This window comes from Dipodomys spectabilis, unplaced genomic scaffold (assembly GCF_019054845.1).
Source record: "Dipodomys spectabilis isolate Male_0828 unplaced genomic scaffold, ASM1905484v1 ptg000136l, whole genome shotgun sequence".
Lineage (NCBI taxonomy): Eukaryota > Metazoa > Chordata > Mammalia > Rodentia > Heteromyidae > Dipodomys > Dipodomys spectabilis.
In genome coordinates this window covers 1-13,167 of record NW_024870813.1, presented here as the reverse complement: position 1 = coordinate 13,167, position 13,167 = coordinate 1, and the positions used below count along the sequence as shown (strand labels likewise).

General features: G+C 45.7%; 1 protein-coding gene across 1 annotated transcript in view; it reads right to left on the bottom strand.

The window, feature by feature from the left end:
* LOC122116490 (rho GTPase-activating protein 22-like) overlaps window positions 1-12,783 on the bottom strand; it is a 100,478-nt gene extending 87,695 nt beyond the window's left edge. Inside the window, exon 1 of the mRNA XM_042690148.1 lies at window positions 12,776-12,783. The gene's annotated coding sequence lies outside the window, so the exon portion shown is untranslated. The remainder of the gene's footprint in view (window positions 1-12,775) is intronic.
* Window positions 12,784-13,167: the final 384 nt, after the last annotated feature.

Genomic DNA, 13,167 nt, shown 5'->3' with positions numbered 1-13,167 from the left:
TTCTTTTCTTTCTTTCCTTTCTGTACCAGTATCAGTCCTGGAGCTTGAACTCAGGGCCTGGGCGCTGTCCCTGAGCTTTTGTGCTCAAGGCTAGTGTTCTACCACTTGAGCTACTGCTCTACTTCTGGATTTTTGGTGGTTAATTGATATAAGCATCTCATGGACTTTGCTGCCAAGGCTGGCTTTGAACCATGATTCTAAGATCTCAGTCCCCTGGGTAGCTGGGATTACAGACGTGAGCCACTAGCACCTGGCTCAGCTCCTCTCTTTGTGACTGGGCTTGAGCTTCTGGTCCCATGGTGATGCTGTCACCGTGGCCTCCAATGTCCTGAGAGATTTTGTGGAGGTTTTGTGTGCTGGCACTTGGGCTTAAACTCAACTCCTCACATTCTCCCTTAAGCCTTTTTTTCTCAAGGCTGGTGCTCTACCACTTGAGCCACAGCTCCAGTGATAGCTTTTTGATGCTTAATGGGAGATTACAGTCTCTCAGATTTGTCTACCTGGACTGCCTTTGAACCTCCATCCTCAGATCTTGGCCTCCTGAGTAGCTAAGTCTACAGGTGTGAGCCACTGGTGCTCAACTGAGGATTTCTTGAATCCTCCAATGTTTATCTTGCTGAGGAAGAAGTCAGGCAAAGTACATGCTGTTTATAACAGACCTGAGGGCAGTTACCCATGTGGACCCGTCTTGGGGGTAGGGCTGCGGTGGAATGCTGCTGTGTTTCTGAGGCTCCTGAAGATGGGCCACATGATGACTCTCTGGCTAGTGGGGCTGGATGGGAGGACTGCATTCCCACCAGGTCTGGCCGTGACTTCAGTTTCTTTCTCCGACTTCCGGAGTCAAGCTGGGAGGCCAGAGGCAGCCCAAGCCCTGGCCCACAGCGGATGTTGCTCCAGGGAGAGGTAAACTTCTGCTATGCTTAGTAGGGAGAGACTGGAGGACATTTGGCAGTTTATTTTTTTAACGAATTCGCTGTTGTTTTAGGAAAATAAATATTAATGTTGCGTTAACCTGCTCACCCAACCGGTTCCCCTTACCCCAAACTGTAGCACGATTAGCCAGGCACTGAGGACTCACGCCTGCAATCCTAGAGACTCGGGAGGCTGAGATCTCAAAGTTTAAAATCACCCCGGGCAGCAAAGTTCATGAGAACTCTTATCTCCAATGAAGGAGCAAAATGATGGAAGTGGAGGTATGGCTCAAGTGGTAGAGCACCAACCTGGAGCAAAAGGCTAATTTTTGCAGCCAGGCCTTGAGTGCAGCCCCAGCAGTGGCACTTACAAACACACACACACACACACACACACACACACACACACACACACACAGCACCACCACCACCACCACCACCACCACCACCACCAACAAACATGGTAGGCTGTTTTACACTGGCTCTCCCTGCTTGTCTGTGGCAGGTCCATCTGCTGAGCCACCAGTTGCCTAGGAAACCTGGGCATTTTGCTGGGGAAAGCATACCCTCTCCTCCATTTTCAGCCAAGGCTGCAGGTCATTCAAGAAACTCCCATCATTCTTGGTGGTGTGGGGAGAGGCAGCGCCCATAGAAGCCACACAGCTCTCCTCTCCTATCACGTGGTGAACCATAGCTAATGAGAATGCCCCAACTGGAAGGAAAAGAAAAAACCGTTCCTCTACATCATGAACAAAACATTCCCCCTGCTGAGTGAATGTCATTCAATTCATTAATTTTTTTCCCCTGCCTAGTAATTGATTAAACTTCGAATCTGCTAATCAATCTTCCAGCTATTACTGGAAATTAACTGTGTTCAAAGGACGGATCTATTCTCAGTGGAAAGACGGGAGGCTTCTAAGCTGGTTGGTGAGCTCCCCTGGGTCAGTGGGCCCCCACAGCAGCTCATCACACAGACGTGGATGACCAGAACACAGGAGAGGAGGATGTCACTTTTAGAAGGTAAAGTTCCATTTTTACATCAGGCCACTTAGGAATTTGATTTCCATCCACTGGGACAGTGTCAAAATATTGCCATATAGCTGGTAACTCATGCCTGTAATCCTAGTCACGCAGGAGGCTGACATCGAGGATCAAAGTTTGAAACCAGCCCAGACAGGAAAGTTTTCCAGACTTTTACCTCCAATTAACCAGCAAAAATAAAACTCACAGGAAGTGGAGGTGTGGTTCAAGTGGCAGAGCTCCAGCATTGAGGGAAAAAGCTAAAGAAAGCATGAGGCCCTGAGTTCAAACCTCATTACCCCTCCTCACAATGCAGAAAAGAACATTGCTATGTAATGAGTCATTAGTCATACTTGTTCCCATATACCACTAATTCTGCCACTGAAGGCAGCAGAGAGCAGTTCAAGGTGAGCTTTGGAACACATTTTTGGATAATCACTTCAATCTCCTATTTTTTTTCCCTGACATTACACATGTGGAAGAAACTTACTAAATTCATTTCTATTTTTTAAACTATTTCTCTGGGTTGAATTCACATTTCATTTGTTTGGTTTTTTTGCTAGTACTGGGGCTTGAACTGACAGCCTAGCCACGCCACTTCATTCAAAACTTGTGCTCTACGACTTAAGCCACATTTCCACTTCTGGCTTCACTTCTGGCTTTTTTGGTGTCTGGGCCTGGGTGCTGTCCCTCAGCTCTTCAGCTCAAGGCAAGCACTCTACCATTGGAGCCGCAGCACCACTTCCGGTTTTCTGGTGGTTTATTGGAGATAAGAGTCTCATGGACTTTCCTGCCCGGGCTGGCTTTGAACCACGATCCTCAGCTCTCAGTCCTCTGGGTAGCTAGGATTACAGGCATAAGCACCAGCTCTGAGCTCAGAATTCACATTTTGATCTGCTAGCAGATGAGAGTTATAGTTCTCATAAGGCTGCAAAAAATATGGGACATCCTCGTTTTTAAATAGATACAAATATTCATATTAGGGCCTTAATAACTACAGCTTTTCTTTCTCTTCTTACCATATTTCAATGACTAATTTTTCACAAAAGCAGCCTCTGAAATTGTCCCCAAAGGCATTTTAGAAAGAGCTACTAGTGTTGTCATTTTATGTAATGCCAATGGAATGTGACTATCAGCCCCCAGTTAACCCTCTGTGAAGGCTAACTTGCTGCAAGGGCATTATCACAGCAGCCACTGAGGAGCCCTGAGGCAGGCTTTCCTTTGCTCCTACTGAGCTGAGCCAGATGGACTGGAATTTGCTATTCTAGGTCTGTGGTGGTACTGGGGAGGTAATTCCTGGCTTGCTCATCTGTGGTGTAGACGGAGAGATGCAGATGGTGAGGAGGAAGGAGGAAGAGAAACAGGCTCTTTGGGCTTTTCAGGAGCAATAAACAAATTCACTGAGACAAATGAGATGCTTGAAGCCCCCAGCTGCCAGGGCTCAAGGCTTCAAGTTCTGTGTGCACTCCTTGCCCTGCCAGCAGCAGTGTCTCCACAGACCTGGACCAGGCCCAGAGTGAACCAGGTTCTAGACTGCACAAAACATAAACCAGCATGGTGGCTCAGGCTGGCCTGAATTTTTAATTTTCCTGTGTCAGTCAGTTCTGGGGCTATAGGCTGTTATACTTGACTCATTTTGACTTTTTTTTTTGCAGATATAAGGCTTTGAACTCAAGGCCTCATACTTGCTCAGTTGGTGTTCTACCACATGAGCCACACCTCCAGACTTTTTGTTGGTTATTTTGAAGATGGAGTCTCGTGGACCTTTCTGCTCAGGTTGGCTTCAAACCTTGATCCTCTGGATCTCAGCCTCCTGAGTAGCTAGGAATGTAGGCATATGCTCCCAGTGCTTGACTTTGTACCTGCTTCTTGTATTTCATGTTGGAAGCCTTCTCAGGCTTCTTGGAGGCTTTTTATTTCAGCAACCTTGTGAAGATTACACAAATCTTTTCTTTAACTGTCTGGACGGCACTGACAATACCACCGCCACACCAACTTTCATTTGTCCAATGCTTCCTACAGCTAAAGCTCCCAGACATTATAAAAGTAGGAGCCACAGCAGCTTCAGTGATCTGCCCAAATCTGCCACTAGAAGCTGGTTTCTGTAGAAATGAGACTTGAACACAGTGCTCTGTTCATGTCTTTAGATTAGTCTCTGAGCTCCTATCCTCTTTTTCTGGGCCTCATTTTTCCCCACCTGTTCAACAGGAATTCATCTGCCCTTTGTAGGGTTGCTGTGAGGCTCAATTGTGAATGTTTATTTAGATGTATTTATTGAGCTACTCCTATGTGCAGGTACTCTGTGGACACTGAGACACAGGTATAAATAAGACAGCATTCTGACGGTAATAAGCTTACATTCTACCAGAGGAAGAAGTCCATACACGCCTGGACAATTCTCAGGCATATTATAAAATCGATGATTTCTTTGGGGAGTGGGAGGTGGGGAGGCTGTCAGTACTGAGCCTTGAGCTCAGAGCTTAGGCACTGTCCCTGAACTTTTTCACTCAAGGCTGGTACTCTACCATCTGAGCCACACAACCCCACTTCTGGCTTTTTGGTGGTTAATTGGAGATAAGAGTCTCACATATTTTTCTGCTCAGGCTGGCTTTGAACCTTGTTAGTCAGATCTCAGCCTCCTGAGTAGATAGGATTATGGGTGTGGATTTTGTTTTGGATGTGTACATTTAGTAAGTAATAGCCCATGGGGAGGGGAAGGGCCCTGGCTGCCTGCTGGAACATTTCCTGTGACCTGCATTGGATTCCATGACCTCTTCTTCTTCCCCTGGGACCTTGTTTTTGTTTCCCTTAAAGATCTGATTTCTGATTGTCCAGTATTAATGTTCACTCTCAGGAGCCCATCTGTTTTCCCATCCATCTTGTCTTCCTCCTTCCAATCCTTAGCTTTTACTCTAAATTAAATCAGACTTTTAATCAATCAAGTGCTTCTTATTGCTGAGCCTCCTGTCACTAGTCGCCTGGAAAAAAAAGAAGAGGAAGGGAAAAAAAACCCCAAACAACAATAAAAACACAGCATGCTCTTTAAGTGGCTTTTAAATGGTCTCTGCTAGAACATGCAGCTATATACCATGGTAGGTTCCACTTACAAACCCCATCACTAGCTGAGGTAGGGTGGTGGTGGCTCACACCTGTGATCCTAGCTACTTTGGAGGCTGAAATCTGAGGATCATGGTTTGAAACCAGTCTGGGCAGGATAGTCTGTGAGACTCTTATCTCCAATTAACCACCCCTCCCAAATAAATAAATAATAAAAATAATAATAAATAAATAACAACAAATAAAGCCAGAAGTGGAGCTGTGGCTTAAGTGGTAGTTCATCAGTCATGAGGAAAAGAACCTAAGGGTCAGTCAGTGCCCAAGCCCTGAGTTCAAGTACACACACACACACACACACACACACACACACACGCACACGCACACACACACACACACACACACACCAATAAAATCTCTGTATCCTTCTTTCACCTCACTTCCAAGGATCCAAAACCCTGTACTTGGAGGAATGAGAATCTCAGCTTCTCCTGATGTTAGAACAGCAGCCCCATCTAAAGGGTTTTTGAGCCTCTTCCCTCCCTACTCCCATCCTTGCCTGTACTGTTACAGGATGAATTCCCCTTCCAGCTCAGTTGGTTGTTGATAGGATAAAGACTTAACTAGTACCCAGTGCTGCTGGCTCATCCTACAATCCTAGCTACTCAGGAGGCTGAGATTTGAGGATCTCAGTTCAAAGCCAGCCTGGGTAGGAAAGTCTGTGAGACTCTTATTTCCAATAAACCACCAGAAAACCGGAAGTGGTGCTGTGGCTCAAGTGGAAGAGTGCTTGCCTGGAGCTGAAGAGCTGAGGGACAGCGCCCAAGCCTAGAGTTCAAGCCCCACAACCGACCGGAAAAAAAAAAAAAAAAAAGACCTAGCTAGCTACTGAGATACTGAGATTGACACTCCAGTCTCTCCACAAATGGCAAAATTACAGCTTCTGGTCCCCAACTGTAATTTGTATTCCTGCCCATAGAAACTCACACCCTGTAAATACAGGGAGTCCAGGCACCTCCCTAGTGTGGACTGCCAGACCAGCACTGCCCACAGGCTTCCTCTTACCCTGATGCTTTTTCTTTTTTTTAATTTCTTTTTTTTCTTTTGTTTTTTAAATTGTGAGAATACCATACAGAGGAGTTAGAATTACATGGGCAAGATAATGAGTACATTTCTTATCAAGCTTTGTTGCCTCCTCTTTGTTTTCCCTTCCCATCCCTTCCCATACTCCCCCCCACTTTCCCCACCTGATCCTCCCCCCCTCCACCACTTCGTTTTTGACATAACATCTTGTACATCTCATTGTTGCAATAGGTCCACCTGTATCCCTAGTTAAATGATTTGTTTTTGCCCTTCCCCTCCACAAATTATACCAACCTCAAATACAGTGAAAGGAGGGGGTTATACCGTGGTGGAGAGACATACAAAGCAACATAGAAATCATCTTATAAATATGTTAGAAACAATTGCATGAAAGAAAAAAAACACTTGAATACTTATCTTGGGGTTCATTCTCCTAACATCAACTTATCTGACCTTTTCTGCTTGACTCAGACATATACTAGTTATTGCAAATAAGGGAAACCATGGGATCTATGTTTCTTTGGGCCTGGCTTACTTCACTTAATATAATTTTTTCCAAGCCTTTCCATTTCCTAACAAATGGGGCAATGTCATTCTTTCTGAGAGGCATAGAATTCCATTGTGTGTGTGTGTGTGTGTGTGTGTGTGTGTATATATATATACCACATTTTCTTGATCCATTCATCAACTGAGGGGAATTTGGGTTGGTTCCACTTTGTAGTTATGGTGAATACTGCTGCAATAAATACAGTTGTGCTCATAGCTTTAGTATGGCCTTGTTTGTGGTCATTTGGGTAAATGCCCAATAGTGGGATTGCTGGGTCATAGGGGAGCTCTATGTGGAGTCTTTTGAGGAACCTCCATACTGCTTTCCAAAGTGGTTGAACAAGTTTACCCTCCCACCAACAATGTAGTTTAAGCTGGCACAATGACTTGAACTCAGGGCCTGGGTGCTATCCTTTTTTTTTTTTTTTTCATTCAAATAGAGCCACAGCTCTATTTCTGTCTTTCTGCTGGTTAATTAGAGATAAGAGTCTCCCAGGGCTGGGAAGGTGGCTCAGTGGTAGAGCGTTTGCCCTGCATGCCTGAGGCCCTGGGTTCGATTCCTCAGCACCACATAAGCAAAAAGCCGGAAGTGGCACTGTGGCTCAAGTGGTAGAGCTCTAGCCTTGAGCTGAAGAGCTGAGGGACAGCGCCCAGGTCCAGAGTTCAAGTCAACCCAAAAAAGTCAACCGACCCTCCCCCCTCCAAAAAAAAAGAGTCTCCTGGATTTTCCTGCTTAAAAAACCACCAAAAACTCTTACGAACCAGGAAGGCCTGTTGTTCAGTGGCCACTACAGGACTCAGTAGCCCTCACTGGCCCTGTCTAGACAGTTACCAAGTAGAAGAAAGTTCTAAGACTGTGGCTATGTTGCGTTTCTCTCCTTTTTTTTCTCCTTTCTTGTTTAGATTTCAAAAACATTTTAAAATATGTACCTCAAGGCATCCAGGGTCACTGTGACAAATTAAGATAATATAGATAAAGCTCAGGTTGCTTGTTCTCATGGTTGCTCTCCATGTCCACCTTCTCTTCATCTGCCCCATGGCTTTGAGTAGTTTTGTTTATATCCTCAAAATCCCAACTTGAATTCTTCTCTTTTTTCCTCTCCTCCCTTCTTTCCTTTTCCCCCTCTCCCTCCCTCCTTCCCTTCCTCCGTTCCTTCCTTCCTCTGCTCCTTCCTTCTATTTTGTGCCAGTAACTGGGGCTTGAACCCAGGGCCTCACGTTCTTGCTTAGCATATTTTTGCTCAAGGCTGGCACTCTACTCCTTGAGTCACACCTCCCCTCCGCTTCTACCATTTGTTAGTTAATTAGAGATAAGAGTCTCCTGGACTTGTCTTGGCTGGTTTCAAATAACCTCAGATCACAGCCTCCAGAGTAGCCAGGATTACAGGCATGAGTCACTGTGCCCTACAAATTATTTTTATTTCCTTTGTATCTTAAGTTAAAGATATGCCCACACCTAATTGAAGGAATCAATATAGTTCTCTACAAAGGTAACAAGAGACAGCAATTTCTTCTCCCCACCACCACTGAGTCTGCCACTACTTTCAGTTTATCTTAGATGAGCTTTTTTTTGGGGGGGGTGGATAGTTACTTCCCAGTAGCATGCTCATGTTACTGATTCTTGATTTAAAGCTTTGGACACTGCTGGAGCCCCCAGCATAGGTGAGCTTGCTTCCTGGGCCTCCTCCCTCCTCCCGCCCGCACCTGGCTTCCTGAACCTCCCCAGTAATTTCAGTGATGCCAGTTGTCACTCTGTTTATGCTTGCACCCTGTAAGTTTAGTTGCAACCTTTCTCCAAGGGCTCTTTCCCTTTCTCTCATCTCCCTTTCTAGAATTCCTCTATGCAGATATTGAGCTAGTTCTCTTGTTTTCCTTTCCATTTTTTTTCTTTCTTCTTCCTTGGAGGGTCAAGATTTGGGTCCAACTCTTCTTTTAGGTTTTTCATTTCTGAAATCTCATTTCTGACTTCTAGGGAGTGTTTTTTTTTGCTCTGCTCTGCATTTACAGTCTCCCTCTGAGGATGTTTTAAGAGAGTTGTGTGTGTGTGTGTGTGTGTGTGTGTGTGTGTGTGTGTGTGTGTGTGTGTGTGTGTGTGTGCACCAGTCCTGGGGCTTGAACTCAGGGCCTGGGCACTGTCCTTGAGCTTTTTTGCTCAAGGATGACAGTCTCCCACTTGAGCCATAGCTCATTTCTGGATTTTTGGTGGTTACTTGTTGATGAATCTCACAGATTTTCCTGCCCAGGCTGGTTTAAATCTTGATCCTTAGGTCTCAGCCTCCAGAGTAACTCGGATTACAGACTGAGCCACTGGTGCCTAGTTCTCACTGCTTTTTTTTGTGTGTGTTTTTTGCCAGTCCTGGGGCTTGAACTCAGAGCATTGCTCCTGAGCTTCTTTTGCTCAAGACTCAAGCACTTTACCACTTGAGCCACAGAGCCATTTCTGGATTTTTCTATTTATGTGGTACTAAGGAATTGAACCCAGCACATCATGCATCCTAGGCCAGAACTATACCACTAAGCCATATTCCCAGCACCTCACTGTTGTTGTTGATTTTTTTTAACTTTCAGCTGGTGCTCTTGCTCACTGCTCCTCTTTGGCCCTTACATACAGAGAACTGTCTGCTCCCACCATTTCCTGGGCCTCTGGGTAGTTTGGCTTTGCAAGCTAGACAACTTCTGTGCACTCCCTAGTCATGGCTGGGAACTCAATGGGCTGAGGTCAGCCAAATGGATCACAGGTTCTCTCCCCTCTCCTCGGCATGCAGAAGGCTGCCTCCCTCCCTCCCTCAGCTTCTTCCACACTAGATGTGTTTACAGTTTCAGAAACATCTCTTCAGTGCTTTTTCATGGAAGAGCCAATGTGATTTTGAAAAAAAATCTGTCTACCTAAACTAGCAGTTTGTATATGAAGTATGCATTTGATTACTATGTGAATAGATCTTCTCTCTTACACACATATACACATACTCCCTGGATATCATCTTGGATATTAGTTGCTGTCTCTTTTCCTTTTGCAATACTGTCAGTGATCATGCCTCGTGTGTGTGTGTGTGTGTGTGTGTGTGTGTGTGTTTGTACATAGGTACGGGGGCTTGAACTCAGAGCCTGGGTATGTTCCTTAGCTTTTTCCCCCAAGGCTGATGCTCTACCATTTGAGCCACAGCTCTACTTCTGGCTTTTCAATGGCTCCTTGGAGATAGAGCCTCACAGACTTTCCTTTCCAGGTTGGCTTCAAGCCGTGATCCTCAGATCTCAGTCCCCTGAATAGCTAGTATTACAGGCATAAGTCATAGGTGCCAGGCTATGATCCCCCCGACCCCTCTTTTTTTTTTTTTTTTTGAAGAAAGGTGCATGCTTTGAGGGAGTAGTGGAATAGAGGGATGAGAGTGTAGCTTGGTGGTAGAATGCTTGCCTAGCATATAGGAAACAAAGTAAAACACAAAACAACATGGAGAGAGACAGATAGAGACAGACACAGAGACAGAGAGGAGGGAGGGGAAGGCAGAGAGAGTGAGTGAGCAAGCGCGTGATAGAGTATCACTGTTCCTGGTGTGTTTTTGAAGCCATGTTCCCGTTCTGAAGCGGGTTGCTCTCCATACTATGGAGCCATGCGATCGCATTCTCCTCCCTAGTCATTACAAGCTTGGATCCAACTTCATTTGCTGTTGTTGCTTAGTCTTTCTGCTCATATTGGCTAGTGTATTTGCTTTTCAATTTTTTGTTGATGTTTCCTTTTTTTTCTTTTGGACTCAATCTTCTACTTTCTAAGGGGGATATTAGTGTGGTCATGTTTATCATGACAGCTGAAATGTGATCTGCTCTTGCTTTGTTATTGCTTCTTTTCTTGGAGGTGTGTGTGTCTATGTGTGTATGGGAGAGAGAGAGAGGGAGAGGGAGAGGGAGAGGGAGAGGGAGAAGGAGAGGGAGAGGGAGAGGGAGAGGGAGAGAGAGAATGTTCTGGGCCTTGAACTCAGGACTTCATGCTCTCCCTTAGCTTTTTCCAACCCTCTACCACTTGAGCCACAGCTCTACTTCTGGCCTTTTCTTTTTCTTTAGTAGCTTTCACTGGAGATAAGAGTTAAGAGTCTCACAGACTTTCCTGCCCAGGCTGGCTTTGAACCACAATCCTCAGATCTCAGCCTCCTGAGTAGCTAGGATTACTGGGGCCCAATTTACTGCTCATTTTCTACTTTCCCTTCTTGTTTTTTTTTTTCCTTTCTCCCTATTTGTTTTTCTCCATTATGTTGAGCTGATCAGATTTAATTTGTTACATTTTTCTTTTCCTGTCTTACATTTTGGAAATTAGATGTTCCAGTTCTATTTGGTTCCATTTCTATTCAAATCAAAACCAAGACACACACACACACACACACACACACACACACACACACACACACACACACACACACACACACACACACACACACACACACACACACACACACACACACACACACACACACACACACACACACACACACACACACACACACACACACACACCCCGAGGCTGCTGGATAAGGCCTAGGAGGCAGGGGACTTTTCATGACTTGAGGAAACGTTTTGAACCTTCGAACAGGAGCTGGAACCATGCAGCGGGGGAAATCTGGACTCCTTCGTTTGTGAGCCTTCAGGGCCAGGTCAGGGAGAGGCAGAGGGAGGAAGGCAGCTTTAGGTTCAGTTGTCAAAAACCTCTGCTCTCTGTACTCTGTGCGTAGCTGACCCTCCATGACTTCAGAGCTCTGGGCCACATCACAGGTGGCTGGACATAAGTTCCCTTCTTGACATCTGAAAGGAGGTGCTGGCATGCTGGCACTGGGAACGGTGAACAGGGTATATTCTTCCAGGAACCAGAGATTTAGAATTTGTTAATTACATGTCGTTAAGGCAATGAAATAGAAAATGTGTGAGTTATTGTGCCAGCACTTTTAGGATCATATTGTAGAAGAGAAGTGATCAAACAAAACCCAGAGCTGCCTTGAAATTGGGAACCTGGCAATGCAGGCCTATGAGAGGGCCAGGTTTTGTTGGGAGTGGGGGAATGATTAAATCCCATGTGGCTTTGTGAGTGTCATTTGTGTCCAAAGAAGGCACAAGAAAGGGTCCTAGACAGCTGCTGCACATGCTAGGAGAGGCTGGCTCTTTTTTTTTTTTTTTTGTCGGTTGTGGGGCTTGAGCTCTGTGTTTGAGCACTATCCCTCAGCTCTTCAGCTCAAGACTAGGGCTCTACTGCTTGAGCTACAGCATCACTTCCAGTTTTCTAGTGGTTAATTGGAGATAAGACTCTCATGGACTTTCCTTCCCTGGGCTAGCTCTAAACCATGATCCTCAGATCTCAGCCGCCTCAGTAGCTAGGATGACAGGCGTGAGCCACCGGCACCTGGCTAGGCTGACTCCTTTTATAGCTCCACCTCCTGCTCTGGAGAGCCCTGAGCTGGCCTAGGTAGTAAGTCTCAGGGTTGCTTTAGCATCAACACTCGGCCTCCCCCAGCATCGCAATTCTGGACTCCCAGAAGGCAATGCTACAGGCTGGACCAGGCGATGACTGTCCACAGGAAACACAGGCTCAGTGCTGTTTTGTCATTTTGGTACCAGTACTGGGGCTTGATCTCACTTGGCTTTTTCTCTCAGGCCTGGCACTCTACCACTTGAACCACAACTCTACTTCTGGGTCTTTTTTTTTTTTTTGGATCTGGTTGTGGGGCCTGAACTCTGGGCCTGGGCGCTGTCCCTCAGCTCTTTAGCTCAAGGCTAGCGCTCTACCACTTGAGCCACAGAGCCACTTCCGGCTTTTTTTTTCTTTTTTGCTTATGTGGTGCTGAGGAAGCGAACCCAGGCCTCATGCATGCAAGGCAAGCGCTCTACCACTGAGCCACCTTCCCAGCCTGTACTTCTGGGTCTTTACTGGTTAAGTGGAGATAAGAGTCTCATGAACTCTTTTGTACTGGCTGGCACTAAACCATGATCCTCAGATCTCAACCTCCTGAGTAGCTAAGATGACAGGCATGAGCCACTAACACCCAGCTACAGCATGTTTTGAAAGGCTAGACATCCTAGAAATTTTGATCAAGGTCATCAGAGTTCCTGGTCACTAATAAGAAAGCCAAGACACAGTTGCATGGCTCAGGAGGCCGGAAGAACAGCACTGAGGAGCCAAACACCTGGTGCTTGGCTTGGGAATCAGGCTCAAGGGCATAGCAGGGTGGGAGAAAGAGGAAGGCAGGGTAGAGGGTACATGAGCTAGGATTTCAGAATCCACCATGCTAAAATGTTCCCTCAGTTATGCATTTGTTATATTATTTAATTCCTGGTGTATCCATGTGATACACTTAATATCATCTCATTTTATAAATAAAACCTAAAGTTAGAAAACAACAACCCCCCCCCCCCCCCACTCCCATCCCAAGCCATATAGCTAGCATGCTAGATCTAACTCAGATCTGATTCCAGGGTCCCTGTCGATTCTACTTCACTTCTCTGTGGGCTATTTTCCTTCTTTATATCTTTATAAACCAAAGAGACTGGATAAGATCAGGCTCTCTTAATCTTGCTC